This window comes from Callithrix jacchus, chromosome 20 (genome assembly GCF_049354715.1).
Source record: "Callithrix jacchus isolate 240 chromosome 20, calJac240_pri, whole genome shotgun sequence".
NCBI classification, from domain to species: Eukaryota; Metazoa; Chordata; class Mammalia; order Primates; family Cebidae; genus Callithrix; species Callithrix jacchus.
In genome coordinates, this window is record NC_133521.1 from 46034623 (window position 1) to 46052602 (window position 17980).

Genomic DNA, 17980 nt, shown 5'->3' on the forward strand with positions numbered 1-17980 from the left:
ACTGACAGGGCCCTTCCTGCACTGGCCACAGTCTACTCTGCCAGGGATGCCTGGCTCCCTGGTGTATGGCTTGCAGGAGTCTCATTGTGTGACAGGATGTGTTAGGTGCTTTCGTGGGGGAGCGGAATGAAGCCAGGGCACCTGGAGAGCCAGTGTCTCAGAATGGGGTGTTGATGGACGGCTGGGCTGCCCCTGTGTGGATACAGACAGGGAGGCCATGCAGAACACAAAGTCTGCTTGAGAGAGCTGGTCCCACCCTACCTGTGCCCCACACATCATCTCTCCCTCTCTGGGGCTCAGTCTCTTCATCTGTAAAGTGAAAAGTCTGGGGTAGACCACCCTTGAGGCTTTCTGGTGCTGACATTCTCCCATGCTCCATAGACTTGCTCACATCACACAGTGACACTGGGTCAAGAACGGGGCGATCCCTGCAGGGGAGGAATCTTGAGCAGGTTTTGGAAGCAAGAAGAGGCAGCAGGGCTCGGTGGCTCATGCCTATAATCCCAGCAGGCTGAGGTGGGTGGATCACTTGAGGCCAGGAGTTCGAGACCAACCTGGCCAACATGGCAAACACCCATTAATACTAAAAATACAAAAATTAGCTGAGCGTGGTGATGCATGCCTGTAATCCCAGGTACTTGGGAGGCTGAGGCAAGAGAATCTTGAACCTGGGAGGCAGAGGCAGAGGCAGAGGTTGCGACGAGCCAAGATTGCACCACTGCAGAGCCTGGGCAATAGAGTAAGACCCTGTCTCAAAAAAAAAAACAAAAACAAAAACAAAAACAATGACTTCAGGTGTCAGAGATATGAGCCATTCCAGGATGAGGAATGAACGCAGCGTGTGGTGAGGAATGAAGGAATAGACTTCACCCATCACAGATCACGGAGCCCTGCTTGGAGTCAGGCACTGTCTGAGGTGTAGGGTGGACAGAAGGAAGGCCTGGTACCCTGTGGTCCAGCAAGGGGGGCCAGGGCATGGCCAGATATAGGACACAGTATGACGTATGTGTGCCAGAAGCCAAGGAGGAAGCACACAGGGGGTGACTTCTGAATGGGTCGTGAAGGATGAACAGGAGTTTGCTAGTTTGGCAAAGCTGGCAGTCAGGGAGGGATTCCAGGGAGGAGAAACATCAGGTACAGAATGAGTAAGGTGTTGGAGATGAAGGGGCAGCAGCTCACATGGCCTGAGTCAGAGTTGGTGGGGCAGGGAAGAAGGAGCACAGAGACCAGGAACATAGCTGGGGGCCCCGACAGGGAAAGGCTGTGAGTCTGGAACTGAGCGAACATTCGTGCTGTGGGCACTGGGGTGCCATGTGAGGCTCCTGATCAGGGGCATGACATGACCAAGTCCATGTGTATCCCTAACTCCCTGGTGTTCAGGAACATTCTTGTGATGGGTAGGACGTTGTTTTCTTCACACCAACCCAGCGTTTCGTTAACAAACAGCTGCGTGTGCGATGGGCTGAGATCGGCGCCACTGAGCTGTGAGACGCTGTATCCGCGCCCTGAGGTGTGCGCTGGTTTTGCTGGCAGCTCAGCAGTGATGCAGGCCCGGGCACAGCTCACAGTTCGCAGCCAATGTGAAGGTTTCCCCTGCTCTGGTAAATGCCTGGCAGTGCCCTGTGTCGTGGAGTCTGTGGGTGAAATCCTCAGACAGCACAGGGCTCCCACATTCTCAGAAACCGCCCAGGCACCGAAGCTCGGGGGCTGCGCACATGGTGGGGGCGGGGCCCTGCAAGGACAGGCCTGAAGGCTGCAGCAGGTGCGGGGTGGGGGAGCGGGTCATCGTCTATCGCGTTTTTTCTGGTTATAAAATATAAGGCAGGACCAGAGTGAGCGTTTGGGAACATGCGCAGGAGAAAATAATTCACGCGGAAACGATGCCGAGAGCAGTCAGAGTTCACCTCTGTCAGGACCAGGCCACCATTCATCTCTCTGAGCACAAGGATGGGAAAACTGAAGCACAGAAGGGCCAAAGCCACCGCCCAGGGCCTGCCAGTAAGAACCGGGATGGCCCCCAGACCGCTCCTGCGCTGCCTCTCAGCAAGCCTCTGGCCACTTAGCAGCGAGCTGGGTGAGTTACCAGAACGAAATACATTAACACCTGTCATGTCCTTGCACAGAGTCCCATCAGGGCCACAGGCCCGGCTGGCTGCTGGCACTGTTGCCACGAATGGTGTCACGGTGTGGCCCCTGGCACACCCAGGCATCACCCCACCGGTAACTCCACTCACGCTTCCCACGTTTCCTTCCAGCCGTTTGAGAATCTCTTTGTTCATTTATTCAAGAAAGATGAGTGCTCCTGGGCGCTGGGCACCATCACAGGGACGAGGCGTGCTGCCTCTGGCTCCCGGCGTGGTCACATCCGACCGCAGTGGGAACGTTGAGCCGCACGGCCAGCCTGCGCAAGTCTCTTCAAAGACCTAACGAAGGAAATCGTCTGGCGGCTGACGCTCGCCCCCCGGGAAGTCAGCAGGAGCGGCTGTTTGGGCTGTCACAGCAGGTGGCAGAGACGAAAGCACGGTTTTTCTTTAATGTTGCTGAAGGGAAGAAGAGCTGGCCGACGCGTGGCCGGACCGGGGTGGATAAGCCATTTGGAGAGGAAAAGATCCCGGGGAATCTTGCCACATTTTTTTCTCGAAGAATGTTGGCAGATTCCGTGGTCAGGTATGGAAAAGAAAACCCGCGCACACTGAGGCCATTCACGGCGTCGGGGCGGAGGGTGCAGCACAGCCCAGGTGCTGGGAGAGGGACGGTGCTGTTCACGGCGCGGCGTGGCCACAACGGCCAGTTGTCTGCACGCCTTCGGCAGTCGCCCGAGCAACACAAAAACACACGTCGATGCCCTTTTGCTGCGGGGCCTTTCTGCAGGCGGATGAACGACAGAGCCGAGCAAAACGTAAATGCGCACTTATGCCCTGGAGGCATAATTATAGGAAAAAGCTGAGGACGGTGGTGACCCGGACTGCGGACATCTGACTCCTTCACACAGCCGGGCCAGTGCGAGAGGGCATCCAGGGTAAGAGGGGGCGGGAAGCTGCAGCCAGCGCTGGAGGCCGCTGTCCCTCTCCTCGCCTGCCCTGGGCACTGCCATTCCCTGGGCCCAGCCCGGGTGCCTCCTCCCAGGCCCTCGCCCTGCGGCCACCATGAACGGGTCCATTCATGCGCCAGCCACTGGCTGGGGTTCCCGCGGCCGGCTGGTCTCCGCTGCCTGTGTTTTCTTTTCATTAGAAGGATTCCCATTTTGAAGGTCTGTGAGGGCTGAGTCAGGGATGCTGCGGCTGACCGTGTCTGGAGAGCACAGCTGCCCATGCCCCCAGCACATTCGCTTAGTTACCATGGCAGATGGGGAAACTGAGGCTTGAGTGAAGTCCCAGCCACGTGGCTGGCAGACAGCGGAGCCGGGGTTTGGACCCAGGCCACCAGCTGCCTGCTGTGTCTCAGATTCCCAGAGGGGCTCCCAGGAAAGCCAAGAGGTGCGGGGCACAGGTGCTGTGTGTGCCCAGCCCAGGTGCCAAGCCTCCTCCCAGCATGCCCCGAGGCCCCTGAGGGCCTGGCCTCCTCCTGGGTAAGGCAGGGAGAAGGCTCTGCTTGTTCAGGCCACCGGGATGGCCGGAGGCAACAGAAGGCCAGGCCCCAGTGCAGGCTGACTCTCAGCTGGGTCACTTCAGCATCTCCCAGGAGGGACTTGCCAGAGCTAGAGGCAGAGCTGGGAGTCGACCCAGAGCCCACTGTTAGCCACCACTCCTGTGTCTTATCCACACAGGGTAGGCCACAAGCAGTGTTCTCAATGGAGCAGGAGCACAGACTGTGTGCCCAAAAGCAGCCCTACTGGGAAGTGCCCAGGAGGCAGGAGCCGAGACTGTGTGGGGCTGGGGGGCTTCCCGGAAGAGGCGTGACTGAGCAGGGCAGGGGGCTTCTGGGAGGAGCTGAGATTGTGCGGGGCCAGGGGGCTTCCCAGAGAAGCTGAGACTGAGCGGGGCAGAGGGGCTTCCCGGAGGAGGCATGAATGTGCGGGACAGGGGGCTTCCCAGAGGAGGTGTGAATGTGGGGGCAGGGGGGCTTCCCGGAAGAGGCGTGACTGTGTGGGTCAGGGGGCCTTCCCAGAGGAGGTGTGAATGTGTGGGGCAGGGGGGCTTCCCGGAAGAGGCGTGACTGTGTGGGTCAGGGGGCCTTCCCAGAGGAGGTGTGAATGTGTGGGGCAGGGGGCTTCCTGGAGAAGGTGACGCTGCTCTGAGCCTCACAGAGGGTAGGCGAGGTGGGTCCTGCGTGCCCAGACCCTCTGCTGGCCAGTGGGCCTAGTGGCTTTGGGCTGCTCTCCTGCTGGGCCCGCCACACACAGAAGCACATGTGTGTGTAAGCCAGTGTGTATGGCCCGAGTGGGTGTGTGTGCCCGTGTCCCTGTGCAGGATGCCCTCAAGGCCACCCCAGCTATTTGCTCTAGACTGAGCCATTCAGATGATGGGGCTGAAACACTCGGGCCTTGGGCATCTGAGTCACGCGCCACCATCTGTCTGGAATGTCTCCTTGGACCCGGCTCAGCTGGGCTCCAGGCCCTGACGCTCCCTCCCCTGCACTTCCCTCTGTCCTTCCTCCCTTCCGCACTCCCCATCCTCCCTCCCCTGTCCCCCTCCTCCAGCCCTTCCTTCCCCTTCCCCTCTCACTTTCCAAGCCTCCTCTGGTTGAGCCTGTCCCACTGTCCCACCTCGGGGTGCAGCCCGAGCCACCCCTCAAGCACTGGCCTGTAGGCGCTTGAAGATTTATGAAGATTTATTCAGCCTCACTTTTGTATTCTAGAGGTTGGTTTTTTTTTTTTTTTTCTGATGCCAGGAAAAGAATGGTGTCTGGCCTCAGCCCTGAGCAGGCCGAGGGAAGCACGGGGCACCGCAGGGTGAGGGGAAGGCTGCCTGGGATGGGCGCTGCGTCCTCAAGGGCCCCAGTCCACAGAGCCACTGCCCCTCCTCCCTTGTACATACGTGTTATGTCCAACTGCCCTCGATACCCTAAGACCCCCACTTCACCACCACGGAGTGGGGGGCCCGCAGCTGCACAGCCTCATGATGTCATGTCCCAGACAAGCAAGAGAAACTCGGAGAGCCCGCTCACCCACCCAGGCACACAAAGTGGGCAGGGAGCAGGGCGTCAGGCCCTTCTCTCTGCAGCCCCCAGACCCAGGCAAGGTCTACTTGGTGAAATCCACAGGTATTGATTGTGTTCCAGAAATTCCAGGCTGGTAACACAGCGCCTCATCAGCCAGGTCGCACGTTCTTGGAGAGGCCCCTGATGGTGGTCCTTGTGCTTGCACGCATTGTAACAGGAGAGGGCTTATGAGCCCCCACGAGCTTCTCACTGCACCCAGAAGCTGTCCTGGGGGAGGCGGAGCTCATTAGAGGCTGTCCAGGTGGGCTTCCTGCCCGATGGGGAGTTGGAGTCTGCACCTCAGCCCGGCTGCTCACAGACCCCCAAATGTCGTGCAGACCCCAGTGCTCAGAGGCCCCCAAAGCTGCTCTCCCCTCCACTCCTGCCCTGGACTAGGGAGAAGGTGGCAGCCTGGAACAGGCTTGACCACTCACCGCCACGTCTCTGTGGTGGGCTCTTCATCCTCCAGCCTCACTTTCCCCTGTCTAGCAAATGGGGCTAAGGAGCCCATGAGATGACAGGGGAAGCTTGCTTTGAAAACTCCCGGAGGATTTAAACGTTCCGTATGCCATATCTCGGCCACAGGTCAGGTCCTCTCGTGGAGGTCTCCTCTCTGGAGGGCCCATCTGGGGCAGGTGTTGGCCCAGGTGTGGCAGGGGTGCAGCCTTGCTCTCAAGGCACGTGGCAGTCTGGAGGGATGGGTGTCCACACCCCTGCCACCAGCACTGAGCTCGAGTGCCAGAGAACAGTCACCCCCGGAATGTGTCGGCGGCTTCTCGCGCCCCCCACCTCGCTGGCGATGGTTATTCGGTTTCATTTTTACATCAGGCGAAAGTCAAGGGGGTGACTCATGTGGCTTGGCTCTCCTGATGTCCACTGGGACCCAGGAAACCTCCCCCCACCCAGGGTTGGCCTGGAGCTCTGGGCAGCATGGGGGCTTGGCTAGGGCAAGAGACCTGGGCTCAGTGGCTGTGGCCATGGGTAAGTCAAGTCAGCAGGCTGCTGGGCCGGTTTCCTCTGGAAAGCACAGGCTGGGACCACCCAGGAGCCTTCCAGCTCTGCTGAGCTCACAGACACAGGGGAGGCTTCCTAGCCCTGCTCCCCACAGGGTACCCTCCCTTTACTGGGGTGGGCATGGCCCCCTTTACTGCTCTCTGACAGCTTTGAGGCCTGCAAAGAGGGGAAAGAGGCCTGGGGAGTGACAGGAATCAGGAGGCCACAGCTGGAGCAAAGCCGCCCCAGGAGGACACTGATACCAGGATTCTCACCTCCCACCATGGACACCTGGGGCGGGATGATACCTGCACACTCGGGAGGTGTGGCAGCAGGCCCTGCTCACCCACGAGATGCCTGAGGCAGCCCCCAGTCACGACAGCCCAAAGTGGCTCCTGACGCTGCCACTGGGTTACTCAAAGCAGGTGGGTGTGGAGCAGGGGGACAAGGTGAGGGGTGGACGGTGGCTCTGGGGCAGGGGAGGCATACTTCATGCCCTGGCCGTGCTGCTAGTCCTCCCTGTGAAAGGGGAGAGGCAGCACCCTCGCAGGGCTGTCGGAGTCCTTTGCATAGTGACTGGCCCAGGGTGGGCACAGGGTCATCCCCTGTTGGCACCATGGTCTTGGGCATGGGCCCTGAGTGAGGGCTTCTGTGGTTTCTCATGCCTAAGTGGCATTCAGGTACCCCAGAGCTGAGGAAAGAACTCATGTGTATGCACACACACATATGCACTCACACATGCATTCACACACATACACACATGCACTCACACATGCATTCACTCACCGGGTGTTCACGCACATGCACTCACACTCATGCACTCATACACATGCACTCAGATACATTCACATATACTCATACTTGCACTAACACATACACACACATGCATTCACACTCATGCACTCGCACACATGCAGTCACACATGCAGTCACACACATTCACGCACATGCAATCACACGCATTCACACATGCACTCACACACGTATTCACACTCATGCATTCACACACGCAGTCACACACGTGAGCTCACACATGCATTCACGCATTCACACACGCACATGCACGTACTCATACACTCACAAACGAACACATGCACACTCACACGTGCTCTAATACACTAACACACACGCACTAACACACACGCACTAACACACACACACGTGGGTTTGGAAATTGAAGTCTTTCTCAGAAACAAGAATAGACCCAGTGGAAAAGACAGGGAAGGAAACGCCCGCTGCGGTCTTTGTCCAGAGCCGAGGGGACCCCCGCACTTGAAACTTTAAGAAACTTGCTTGATTGAAATCCTGATTAACTCGAGAGGGTTTCTTAGTTCCTCCCCATTTTCCATAGAAAGGCAGCTCCCAGGACCTGGAGGCCCCAGACGATGCCACAGAAATGTGAGCCCAGCCTGGAGCCTCTGGGGCCTCTCAGCCCCTGCCCCTGGTTCAGTTCACATTTTCAAGCCACTGGCAGGAACGTCGTGTGCTGCAGTGCCCAGGACAGAAACCCCCCTGTGACGTGCAGTCCATTTTACTTTATTCTATAGCATGTGTGGAGAGTCTGGAAACAGCCTCAGGAGGCAGACCAGAATGGTGGGGCGGCGGGGCGGGCAGGCTCACTCAGTGGCTCCGAGAGAAGGCCCCGTGGGTGAGGCTGCGCCTTGCTTTACATAATAAAGGTGTCCCTAAAAGGGTGTGCGACTTGAACTTGTGTGAGTAAAGCATGCTGGACCTGCTCCCCGGGGAGCTGGGTCTGAGGACTAATTCTGAAAGCATTCCTTTCTGCGAGGTCCCCCGACGGGCACCCCATTTCTTAGAAGCCCACCGATTCACCACCTGGGATCCTCTGAGGCGGGGGAGGGCAATCTGTCCCCAGATGCTGCCCTGACGCTGCACCCCTGACCTTGGGGGAGGCCCACACACCCCAGTGTGGGATCAGCCCTCCCTCCTGTTTGCCTGGGATAGCTGGGGATGAGTTGGCCAAGTCCCTTCTCTTCTCCAGGCCTTGGTTTCCTTGGCCGTGAATGGAGCTGTTGCACGCATGACCGGTGAGGCCCTCTCCCTGTCTAGGGGCCTGCATGGCTCCTAGCACCCCCCACCCCCAGCAATGCTGCAGAACTCACAGGCCAGTCCGGGTCAGTCCCAGGGTTGGACGGAGGGTCCCCAAGTGGAGACGCAAAGGTCTGGGGCAATGTTAGCTCCCATGCAGGAGAAAGTACCCCATGGGCCCCTCCCTATGGTGCCTTCCAGGGCCAACGGAGGCCACTCAAACCCAACTTGACCAGGCAGGTGCCAGGTGCCAGGTGGGACATTCCCCAACCACCCGACAGCAGCACTAGGCGAGCATGTCCTGTGTGGGCACCCGGGCAGGGGTGGGGGGGAGCTGCTGCGGAGCCCAGGGATGGGGATGGAGCAGCCACTGGAAGCCACATGGGTAGAATTATGGCAGCCGTTTTGTAAGTTGTGCTAAGTCCAGCGTTTCCATCTGAGCAGCAAGCCTGCCAATCTGGGGGTGGGCTGGCCGGGGAGGGTGGAGAGGGGGTTCAGGGAGCAATGCCTTGGGTTCCCCCATCGCTGGTGGGTCCCCTGAAACGAACACCTAGGAAAAGCGGCGCTAAAAACAGCCGTGGGGGAGGGTGCGGGGGCGGCGGAGTCTGTAACCTAAGCCGCCCCAGCCTCCGGGGGGCAGACCCCGCAGCCGCCCGGCCGGCGTCCGGCCTTCCCAACACCCGGCCCGGGGCTGGAGCTGCAGGGCTGGCCAGAGGCGCCCGCGGCCGCTCCCTCTCCTCCCACCCCACCCCGAGGAGCAGCGCGCGGCAGGGCGGCTCGGTGCCCGGCGGGCGGGCGGCCCGTCTGCGCGGCCCGGGCGGGCCTGCGGTCGGGATGAGGACGGCGCCTCTGCAGCTGAGCGCTGGAGCGGCGGGGCCGGGAGCTCGTTGGCGGCCGCCGGCGTGGCGCGCGGAGCGGGCCTCGGAGAGGAGGTGAGTGCGGATGCGCTGCCCGGGCGCGCGGTGCCCAGGGGAGCCGGGGCTGGAATGCCGGGCGGGGGTATCACCGGGCTGCGCCGCGCCCCTCGAGGGTCCCGACCCGGCTCCGCTCCTTCGCCCTCGGGGACGCTCCCTGCGCTCGCAGCGCCCGGCCCGGCTCCCCTTCACCCAGACCTCGCCTGCCCGGGCGGACGTGCGGGGATGAGAGCGCCTGGGGCCGGGCCGGGCCGGGCCGGGCCGCCGCCTTGCCCGGAGCGTTGGCAGCGCCGAGGATGGGCTCCGCGGGCAGCGTGTGAAGCGCCGGGGCTGGCTGGGGCCGGGGAGCGCAGCGCGGGCAGCGGGGCCTCTGGGCGGGACGGCGGGAGCGGGGCGTGGGGACTGAGGCGCGGGCGGCCCATTCATCGTGGGTCGGATCCGCTGTGGGTGCCCGGGCCGTGCCGTGCCGCCGCCTCCTCCAGGCCGCCCGCCCAGGCGTGCTGGCCCTGCAGCGCTCCGAGGGCGGCACAGACTGGCGCGTCGGCTGTGTCAGCGCCCGTGACTGGGGTGAGAGCTTTGAAGCCGACCCTGGGGGCTCGACGCCGCCAGGCTCCTGCGGGGAGGCCACGCTGTGCCCCCACCCATCGCCGTGCGCCCCCAGAGGCTCCTGCGGAGCCGGGAAGTTGGTTGGACGTCTAGACCCATGGGGACACGGCGCCCCGCGTGGCGGCGGTCGGAAGGGAAGGCCAGCGGGGCTGGGGGGACCCCTCAGCCACCCAGACCTTGTCCCTGCACCCTGGGCCGAGGGCGGAGGGACAGGTCGGGTGTGGCGGGGGCGGGCAGCAGAGGCTCTGGGGCCGCTCAGCTGCCAAGTCCGCTCCTGCGGCCGAGGCGGTTAACTGCTTCATCCCCAGCCTGAGCCATGCTGGGCACGGGAGTGTGCCACGTGCTACTCATTTAAACCTCACGTCCTGAGTTCAGTATTAGATGAAGGTGGTCAGGGTGGGCCCACGCTGGGAAGGTAGCACGTGGTGGACAGCCCCTGCCCGTTCTGCCAAGACCGACTCTAGTTCCCTTCTGCCCGTTGGGTAGACAAAGGCGTCCTGAGGTCCTCTCAGTGCCCAGACTGTCTTAGGTGCCCCCAGCACAGCCAAGAGCCCTGCATTCCTGCAAATAAACAAGATAAACAGGGAAGTGCCTGGATGGGACCGTGAGGGCTGAGCAGGGAGGCGGAGCTGGGGCGGAGCTGCAGGTTTAGGAAGGGCAGCCAGGGCGGCCTGGGCCTCGGCCTCGGAGGAGGTGGCCTGGGAGGGACGTGCCTTTCATGCCATGTGCCTGGCAGGTCCCATGCCACAGGACAGAGCTCACCAAGAGCCAATCATTCCTCCCTGCAAATAGAAAAGAGGGAGAGAGTATCTGAGGCAAAGAGGAAGGCCCAGGTCTTCTCATAGGGCACCCAGGGCCCCTGCAGAGTCTCATGCTGGGAAGCAAAGGTGATGGGTGTGAGACTGAAGCAGCTGGAGGCTGGCAGCCCTGGGCAGTGTGCAAAGCAGGAAGTCCCAGGATTTCAGAGTCAGGGAAATTTGGGGGTCATAAACTTCAACCCCCTCATCAGTGCTTCGGTCTCCACCAGACCCTGCTGCCTCCAGGTTATTGACTCTGTTTTGATACCTCCAGTGATGGGGAACTCACTCTCCATCACCGCAGCCTGTTCCAGCCATTCCTGCAGTCCTACAGCTGGAATGCACGGAAGCTGGAACGTGATGAGACCGCCCTGCTTCAGGTCGCGCCAACAGCCTCCTCCTTGTTTCTGCCGACTCTGGTCCACTGTCCTGGAGCAGCACGCCGCACGGCAGCTCAGCTCTTACACGTGGCTGCCTTTGGAGACTTTAATAGAGAGATGATCTTCCCTTTTGTGCCGGGTCTCTTCAGGTCATTTCTGATTTGACATTCCACGCCAGGGCCCATCCTGCCACCTTCCCTGGGAGAAATTCAGTGGGTCTCTGCTCTTTCCTCAGATTTGCTGAATGGAAGTAAGCCTGAACACCAGGGTGGCCTAGAAGCGGAGATGTCCTCTCCTTTCTCCTGGAGTCTCTCCACCACCTGTGGCTCCCTCAATATCAGGCCACTGTACACACTCTAGCCCAGATGCTTCCGAGACAAGCCCCCACCCTCCCTTCTGGGTCTGACTCCTACTAAGAATTCGGTTACCAGCTGGGCATGGTGGCTCACACCTGTAATCCCAACACTTTGGGAGACTGAGACAGGAGGGTCATTTGAGCCCAGGAGTTTGAGGTCAGCCTGGGCAACACAGCGAGACCCCATCTCGACTAAAAAAAGAAATTAAAGTAAGTTAGCCAGGCATGGTGGCGTGCACCTGTACTCTCAGCTACTAGGGAGGCTGAAGAGAAAGAATCGCTGGAACCCAGGAGTTTAAGGCTGCAATGAATGGTGATTGTGCCGTTCCGTTCCAGCCTGCGTGATAGAGTGAGACCCTGTCTCAAAAATCATAATAATAATCTGTTACCCTGCCTGCCTCCTTGTCCACGATGTGGGGCTGACGATGTGGGGAGCAGCTGTGCAGTGGTTGAGAGGCCAGCTCTGGAAACAGCTTCTAGGGGTTGTGCAGCCTTTAGTGAGTGACCAAACCTCTCTGGGGCTTGATTTCTCATCAGAAAACTGGGGAGTCCTCACAAGGGTCCGTGGGATTGGCTGGTGTGTGGAGCACCCTGGCGCGGGCCTGGCACACCACAAGCGCTCAGGAGGTGCCAGCTGCTGTGGCCTCACCCCATGGGTTTGGGGAGACTCTGGAGAGGGTTCTGAAGGTGGGAAAGGCCTGAGCAGTGCCAGGTACCAGCTAAAAGCCTGGATGGAAGCCACCACAGTGAGCAGCAATGCTGGCCAGGCACACACAGCACGGTCCCGTGGGCGCCGCCGTCCCAATCTTCCCTCCCAGCTGGACCCCTTGCTTTGGTTCATTCTAGACATGCAGGCAGGGAGGAGACCTGGGAGAGCGTGATGAGCCGTCCTTCTGCTCACCATGAGCGGCGGCCATGCGCAGTGTCCTGCATTCGAGGCCTCAGTCCAGCCCTGTTCTCCTCCCCGACAAGGATCCCCACGGGTCCATCTCCTCCCCGACAAGGATCCCCACGGGTCCATCTCCTCCCCGACAAGGATCCCCACGGGTCCATCTCAGGATGGGTGCTCTCCCTCCCGGCCTCCTGCCTGGGACCCCACTGTCCGCCCCATCGCCACAGGAGACTGCCTGTGCCACTCCCCTGGATGTCACCCCCACCCTCGTGGTAACATCCCCTCCTCTCCCTGCCGCCCTCACCCATCCTGCCTCCCACCTCCCATTGTCAGTGGCCCATCCACCCTGCTAGGCCATCCCCCTTGACGAAGGGGCCCTGTTCAGGCCAGACCCCTTCTCCCCGGGCTCAGCAGGCACTGGCCAGGGCCCTCTAGTGATTCCTTTCCAGATGCACCTCCATCCACACACACACAGAGACCAGCTGCTCCCAGGTCAAGCCTTCTCCAAGTGGCTTTAAGCTCCCAGGCCTCGTGACTGACCCGCAGGAGCCAACCTCGTTCTCTGATGGAGCTGACCTGCTATGCACAGGGAGCCGGACCGAGCATGGTAGAAGACGGGGGGCAGTCCCTTGAGGATGGGGCTCTGTGAGGTAGCCTTGGAGTTGCCCAGAGCCTGTGTCTTTAGCGGCTCCCTCCCCATGCTTGCCATTGGCCGAGGCCATAGTGGGGGTGGCAGGTGCTGTCCTCAGGAGTGAGCACAGTCTTATACGTCAGAGCTAAGGACCTCTGTTTTCCTGGGTAGAAGGAAAGGTGGGCTAGTACAGTTCACTGTACACGGACCCCCAGTCCATAGTCTACTCGGCGGGCCTCCACAGCCTCTAAGACTGTGGCCACCCAGAGAAGCGCCTTGTGCTAGACACCCAGAGCCCCGAGGCAGCCCCAGGTTGGGTGTGGACTGCCATCCTCACCTCTGAAGACCCATGCCACCCCCTCCCTCGTGCCTGCAGAAGCTGCTCCCCAAGGCCAGAGAGTGGCAGCTGTCATCTCCAGCTCCAGTCCCCTCAGCCCTCATCAGGTGCTGTCAGCCGTCCAGGCCCCTCATTCTTGTGAGTCCCCGTCACTCCCGATTCTCCCCGCTTGGGTTCACCAGGCCGGCTTCGGGGCGGGGTGGGAAGCGGCAGGCAGGACACACCCCGGGTGCTGGGGACTCAGGCCCGGCCAGCCCCGGCCGGCCGCAGTCAGCACGGCCTCCAGATGTTCTTCAAAGTGCACCCCACCCCCTCAAGGCTGCTTGTGGTCGTCGCTGGTCCCAAGGCCAGAGGACCAAAAAGTGAGATCAGCGATGACGATGTGGGGGCTTGGGCCCTGTGACCGGCGTCAAACTATCGGCTTCCTCTCATTACTCACCCAGCCCTGCCAGGAGTGAAGTGGTCTCAGAATCACACAGTGGTTTAACAGGAGCTGGCCTTGGGGAGGAGAATTCCAAACATAAGCTCCGTTTGTGACCAGCAAGGAGAGTCCACAGCCAGGCTGGGGGGCCTCAGCGTGTCTGGGGAACACTGGGCGCTCACCTGCCCAGCCTGGTTGGTGGACCTGGGGCTCCCGCCACCCTGTCTCTTGCAGCAAGAGTAGCTCTGTCGCCTGCACTGGAGGAACTGGGGGCCAAGGGCCCGTCTCATCCCCAGCCTCAGATCAGGTTGAGCGGCCCCTCAGGTGGAAAGAACATGGGCTTGAAGGCCTCGGAGCTCTGGGGCCGAGCTTCACTCAGCCCTCCCAGCCACGCCACCAGGACAGGGCAGCTGTTTGCATTACGAAGCAGGGCACACGGCCCTGGAGTCTCTTTGCACCCCCAGAGCGGCTGCAGAAAGGCTCCCTGGAGAGGAGGCTGCGGAGCAGCAGGTGGGTGGAGGGATGAATGAGCAGCGAGCGCCCGGCTGAGCGAGGGAGCTGTGCCCGGGGCCACTCCTGCCACTCCCCACCCTCGGCCGGAGCCAGAGTCAGGATGGGGGACATTCCGTCCCCGGGCCGCCTGCTCACAGTGTCTGTCCTGTCTCTGGGCTGTTCGCGGGGCCAGCATCCCAGCCAGCGGCCAAACAGAGTCCACATTCATGAGCGGCTGTGAGGCTTTCCGACCGGCCAGGCTGGCGGCCGCCTGCAGAATGTGACCGTTGGGAACGTCCCTGAGAGGGGTTTTCCGCATTCCTCAGGGGCTGCCGGGCCAAGGTAGCTGTGTGTAAACAGAGCCTGCTTCTCCAGGCCTGGACGAGGCCAGCCGGGCACTGCCCACTGGGAGGCCTCAGAATGGAGCTTCTCTGCATTCCGGGCAGGGCAGGAATGTGGGCTTGCTAAGGTCCTGACCAGAGGGGGCGTGGGAGCCAGCACCCCCGGGTGTGCATGTGGAGGAAGCGGGCCCTCTGTAGAAGCTGGGGAGCAGGTGCCAGGCTCTCTGTGCCTTCCCCAGCCCCTCACTGTAGGGACCTTTTGCACAGAGGTGTCTGTACAGCTCCTCGTCACAGAAGCACTCTCGTAAGGCGTGCAGTTCAGGGGCTTTTAGGGTACTCACAAGATTGTACAAACATCACCACATCCAGTTCTAGAACGTTTTTATCACCCTAAAAAAAACCCATGGCTGTGAAGAAGTCCCTCCCTGTTCCCCTCCGCCAGCACCGAGCAGCCGCTCCTTCCGGTCTGTGAATTTGTCCTTTCTGGACACTTGGAGTGCGTGGTTCCTACACCCTCCTCTTTTGTGAGCGGCTCTGTCGCTCAGCAGGGTCCGTGGCTGCGCGGTGGGAGTCAGCACGTCCTTCCTGTTTGAGGCTGAGCACTGTTCCGTGCGTGGACAGAGCACCTTTTGTGCACACACCCCTCCTGCGTCACACACCTGGCTTGTATCCGCTGTCTGGCTGTTGTGAATCGAGCTGCTGTGAGCATGTGCGTCCCGCCTCTGTGCGGACACCCATTTTCATCTCTCCTGGGTGGGTTCCTAGGAGTGGAAGCCCACATCCCACCGCCACACTGGCCTTCAAGATGCTGGGCAATTTCCCACAACAGCAGCACCATTCCATTCCCACCAGTGTGTCTGTGGTGGGAACCTCTTACCCCGCCTCTGTGGGTGAAGAGACCAGGCCCAGGGAGGGGAGGCTCTGGCTCAGGACCAAAGACGGGGAATGGGGCCAGGATCAAATCTGCCCTGAGTGTGGAAATCAAGGCAAGCAAGTGAGAGGCCATCGGGACCCCAAAGCTGTGTCTTTGAATGATGGTGCAGTCTTCAGGGCTCACCTGCTGTCCCTCCCTGGAGTCCTGAGGCAGAGCACAGTGTCTTCCTCACAGGGACCCTGAGTGAGGCCGGGTCAGCTTGGGGAGGGGCCCCGCTGCGCTGTCAGAGATGATGCCTCTCGTCCTTCCACAGCCTCCTCCCCAGGGACCCCTGGCCTTTTTCCAGGGTGGTTACGTGTCAAGGAGAAAGAAATAATCAGACCTTTTGGGGACCACTAGGCCCTGGCTCTGAACTGACCCTTACTCCGGGAAATCCACAACATTCCTGCGTCCTCCAGGCAGAGGGCGCACGGAGGGTGGGTGGTCACGGGGTTCAGCTCAGGCCTGTCTCACCGTGGGCCCAGCGGGTCCCGGGACCTGTCCCATGGGGCCTCCCCAGTTCTGGATGCACATGGGAGTAGGTAGGGGTACCCACCAGCTGAGCTCCCATGGTTCCAACCACCCGCCCAGAGCCCACCCAGTGGGGAGCAGTCAGGAGCTGAGGGAGGCAGGCCAGACTGTGTAACCTGACGTGGGGTCCACGAGCACTGCACGTCTTCTCCAACCAAGCAGGAGGAGGCCTCTCTGCCTGGGAACCCCCTGCGAGTCCTGACCTGGGTCTCACTTGGACACACCCTCGAGGAGGCCTCAGTGTCCCCTTCCTAGGCAGGCTGACTTTTCCTGCACTGTCAGCTACGCTCAGCTGGAGAAAACAGCCTCCTCGCGGGGACGACCGCAGTGCCAACTTGCGGACACCACCGGGCACTGCCCCCAAGCAGCCCCTCCAGACAGCAGAAGCCAGCAGGTAGACTAGGGAGACCGTCCTGTGTGTGAGGAGCTGACACAGGCTCCGGGGCCAAGGCGCCTCTGAGCTGGGTGAGTTTCACACTCCAGATGGGAGAGCGCATTCCAAGCAAAGGAAGAGGCATAGGCAAAGGCACAGAGACACATTCCTCCTGGCTGAACCGGAACCCCTGGCATCTCATGGTCAGCAGCCCCGGAAGACCCGACCCAGGCAGCCGCCCACACCATAGGCCTGGGTGAATGGCCTGCACCAGCTTCTCCAAACCGGGCCGCTGCCCTGGAGATGGGACCAGCTCCGCCTGCCCTCCACCCACATCATGGAATCACAGCTGGGAGGTGTGCTGTAGAATCCCATGGTGCCAGCTGCTGCCCGCGAGACTGTGGGCAAGCTCCCCAAAGCCTCAGTTTCCCCACTTCACAGTGGAGTGATGAGATGTGGAAAGCACCCCAGTGGTGCTGAGGTGGCGTAGACAGGGCACCACCTATAGGGTCTGGATGCCAGCACCCAATGGAGAATGGAAAGAGCTGGGCAGCACCCAGGGCTTGGAGCTCCTGGGATTCAAAGCTGCCACCTCTCGCTTGGGAGGAGGGGCAGAGCCAGGGCAGTTGCTCCGTGTGACTGTGCTTGGCTGGCCACATTTCCCAAGTCCCACCACCCACGGGCTCAAGTCTGACCCTGGGCAAAGCCCTGGGGAACAGTGAATTCAGGGCCATCATTTGGAACAGATTCTGAGGGTTCGCTGTCTCTGCTACTCGAGGCAAGAGGCATCCCTCTGTGGCCGTGGTGTCCTCTTCATCAAGTGAAGGGTTGAATGGTTCCTCGAGGTACAGGCTCAATGCCTCAGGGTGGGAGCCTCCCACCTATGCAGGTAGGAAGGCTCCTGGGACAGGTGGGGCCAGAGGATAGGAGGCAGCAGGGAGCAGTGTGGTCTGGCCCCCTGCCAGCGCCCGACACATCCTCGAGGGAGATGCAAGGAGACAGGCTGATGGCGGCCACATCTCATCAGCTTTCAAAAGACGCCTAGCTGAACTGTTACATAAATTCTCTTGGCTTGACATTTTTAAGAGTGTTTTGAATCCTGTGCAGGCTGGGTTTGCAGCCTATGGGTCAGAGCTCACCAATAGAAATAGCTAGAAAAATATAGTGTAATATGATATACAACATAATATAATAAAGTGTAATTCACATAAAGACGTGTAGGACAATTAACATGGGTTATGTAATGCATAACATGCTATAGTATTATATGATACGGGTGTATAACATGCTACCGTATTATATGATACAGGTGTATAACGTGGTACAGTATTATACGACGCGGGTGTATAACATGCTACAGTATTATATGACGCGGGTGTGTAACGTGCTACAGTATTATATGATACGGGTGTATAACGTGCTACAGTATTATACAATGCCGGTGTGTAACATGCTACAGTATTATATGATACAGGTGTATAACGTGCTACAGTATTATACGATGCGGGTGTATAACATGCTACAGTATTATATGACGCGGGTGTGTAACGTGCTACAGTATTATATGATACGGGTGTATAACGTGCTACAGTATTATACAATGCCGGTGTGTAACATGCTACAGTATTATATGATACAGGTGTATAACGTGCTACAGTATTATACGACGCGGGTGTATAACATGCTACAGTATTATATGACGCGGGTGTGTAACGTGCTACAGTATTATATGATACGGGTGTATAACGTGCTACAGTATTATACGACACGGGTGTATAACGTGCTACAGTGTTATATGATACGGGTATATAACATG

At 59.9% G+C, this 17980-nt stretch overlaps 1 protein-coding gene across 1 annotated transcript in view; it reads left to right on the forward strand.

Annotated features, from left to right (window-relative positions):
* Positions 1–8819: 8819 nt before the first annotated feature.
* ZNF469 (zinc finger protein 469) overlaps positions 8820–17980 on the forward strand; it is a 65947-nt gene continuing 56786 nt past the window's right edge. Inside the window, exon 1 of the mRNA XM_035281895.3 lies at positions 8820–9113. The gene's annotated coding sequence lies outside the window, so the exon portion shown is untranslated. The remainder of the gene's footprint in view (positions 9114–17980) is intronic.